Source organism: Nanorana parkeri, unplaced genomic scaffold (assembly GCF_000935625.1).
Source record: "Nanorana parkeri isolate BGI_ZX_2015 unplaced genomic scaffold, ASM93562v1 scaffold134, whole genome shotgun sequence".
Classification (NCBI taxonomy): Eukaryota; Metazoa; Chordata; class Amphibia; order Anura; family Dicroglossidae; genus Nanorana; species Nanorana parkeri.
The window spans coordinates 831,414-834,725 of NW_017306402.1; positions in this window are offsets into that span (position 1 = coordinate 831,414).

Below are 3,312 nucleotides of genomic sequence, written 5' to 3' on the forward strand. Positions count from 1 at the left end.
CCTATAGACAAACTGCCTTTGTTTTCCAAAGCAACACCCATATGCCGAGTTCACGTCTTTTACAAAAACATTTATTTTACTGCCCCTAACTTGGATTGTGACAATTGTAAAACAAATTACTTATGTCTATAGATCTGCTGATAATGGAAAATATGCATGGCCAATAATTATACAGGGAGGAGCTGCACTTTTGTCTTTGCCGCTGTAAGCACAAGTCTACTGTGTCCCATATATAACTTTTTCAGTACCACATGCAAACAGACTCCTTAGCAGCTGCCTAGTGAGTTATGGTTTTGATTCTTATTATAGATCAATAAATCTGGATAAAAATTCAAACATTTTCATATGAAATAAAAATTAACTATTGCATGTGATAACTAATATGACAATTTGGCTAGTAGTTGCCTGCTTTGTATCAACTAGTCCTTAGATATAGACATATTCGTGTCCACATAAAAAAAATACCAAGAAATACAATTATTTGAAAAGTGCCACACAGCTAAGACAATGCACAAAAAATATTTTTAACAATTCTTATCTAAGATAGGCTAATTTAAAAAAAATTAATTCAGCAGTAAAAATGAAATGTTGCAAATTGTGAAAATTTTAATTTTCCCTAAGTGGTTCAAAGGCTAGTTTGGGGGGAAAAATGCCAATTGTTAAGTTCTCACACACCACCTCTTTTATCCAGCACCGATAAACATTTTCAGATGAAATTAATTAAAGTAGAGAGAGTGTTTTGGCAAGACACATTACTAATTCTCTTTTTGACAATTCTTTTCCTTTGTTATTTATGGAGCCTCAGTGAACAACTATGCTAGTGTGCTGCACAGAACCTGGTTACATAGTCAGGTTGAAAAAAGACACCCTAAACCATCCAGATGTAGATTTTATAAAGTGTAGTTGAACTTCATCCAATTGGGGAAAATCCTTTTTGGTCCCCTAAGGCAATAGGATACTCCTTGGATCAACAATTGTTTATCTACCCTTTAATTGAAAACCTACCCTTTCACATCTACCCTTTTATCGAAACAGTCTAGAAGGTTATCTCAAACTAACTCCCTTGGAAAACTCAAGCACTTTAGGTAGTAGGGTGGATTAGGTGGCAATTAGGGGCAAGGGTGTGGCTGATGATTTCACCATCAAATGAAATATATAGACACCGAGTGTATCACTTTATGTTGCTCATATGTCAATAAACAGACGTATTTGACTTGCTATAGGAGTGCCGGTGTCTATATATTTAGTTCTATATTGACCATGATTGCCATCATCGACAGCTGCAGCACCCACCATCATTATCTTTGTAACAGTGGTTTAGAGTGCGATGGGTTCGTGGACCTTACCCTGATGATGTCACCATGCACCATCACAACTGTCATCCAGTCTACCTTCATAAATAAAGTGCTGCACAGCATAATTTATAGCATCCTCTAATTTTTCCCCCATAAAAAGTGTGACCTGCCATTAAAGTTGGTCAACATTTGGAGCGCCTCTGATAAAAATTGATCATAGAGCCTATAGATTCGCACAGGGTAATTGAGTGATGTATATCAGGTCATTCTTAAGTGCAGCAATATTGGTCTGTTCTCCATGCCAACCAGACCTCTGAGCAAATCTTCCCACTGTTCTGGCATGTTATCCCATTTAGGCCATAATATAATGTTCTTCATGTTAAACCTTAACACACATTTTATGCTTTGTTTTCCTACTAAACCATGTAGCAATTCCTTAAGCTTTGTTAAAGTTTCCTAGTAGCAGAGCATAACATTTTCACGGCTCTGGAACGTAGATTGTTTCTGCCAAACTCTTGACCCAAAACAGATCACTTTTTAAAAAATCTACTCTTTCAGAGCAAGCTGATATTAAATGTGACAGAAATCCTTTGTTTATGGTGGTTCAAGCATGGCAACTTACTTACTTATGCAGAATAATGCCTTTTTATATTTTCTAAATGTTGTACGTAATGATCTTTATTTCTTCAGTTATTTGTTCTTCTTTTGTTTCCTTTAGTTATAAGTGAGGATGACAATTTGTTTTTATTGCTCCAAATAAAATACAGTATGCTAAAGATTGCCACTACAGCTGCCCACACAATACAGACCTGACCGCCATTCTTGCCATTGACACTATAGGGCATTCCTTTTGACTATGATGATTTTTAACAGGATAAATTGTCAGCACTATATAACTACTTGTAAAAAAAGAAAGTGAAATGATTGTTTCAGAGATAGCCTTTAAAAAAATGTTAGTGTGTCAATGAGAGGCTGGCATTGTCACCCCCCTTCCCACCAGTCACTTTGAAATGTACCCATAGCCTTCTCACTGCACCGACTTGAGTGACTGACTCAAATCTGATGAATGGGGTTTCTTTATCACTGAATTGGAATGTGAACACAGCCCACTGAATAAAACTCTGAGAAGGTTATTTAAGGACATTGGTGACTTGCAAATGTTCTCACTTCACAGTAGAGTACTATGAATTGACTTTGTTTAGGAAAAACAAAGTCCATTCATTTAGTGAAGCTAGAGTAGTGATGGGGAGCAAGAAGGCTTTGTGTACATTTTAAAGGATTCTATAGATTAGTGTGGGATGACAGTGGCAGTGAGAACATTGTATTGCCATTGTCTTAAAGCAGAGGTACCCGAACTCTTCAGATCATGAACCCCATCATGAAGTTTCAGATTGTTCATGGACCAACCAAACATTTATTATAATTATTAGCACTATGAATAATAAATGCTAATAATAGCATTCTTGCGAATGCTATAGACAGGGCCGGCCTTAGGGATGTGCGAGTTGTGCGGCCGCACAGGGCGCCATGGCAGCAAAGGCGCCAGGCGGCCGACACAGCTCGTCCTCGTGGCAGCTGCTCTGCTCCTCACTGCTGGCCATCCGACATGACAGCGCTCCCTCGTCCCCACACACACACACACACACACACACACACACTTCAGCACTGATCCGCTGTTCTCGGATCCCCGCTGCCTGTATGGGCTGAGGAATCGGGGTTCAGAGGAGAAACTGCGGGGGGGGCACAGGAGGGAGCGCTGCCTGCTGTCATGATGGATGAGCGGTGAGGGGGAGAGAAGCTGCGCCCGTAGCTGTCAGGATGGCCGAGCGGGGAGGAGATCGTACCCGCTGTCATCCTGTCAGTTTCAGGATGACAGCGGCTTTGTGCGTGGCAGATCGGGGGATCGGTAAATATCAATGATACTTACTTATCGATCCTCCAGGTGAGAAGGACAAACACTGGAGAGATCGGCTGATGTGTCCCCAGTTATGAATGAACAGGCTGTGATATAAATGTT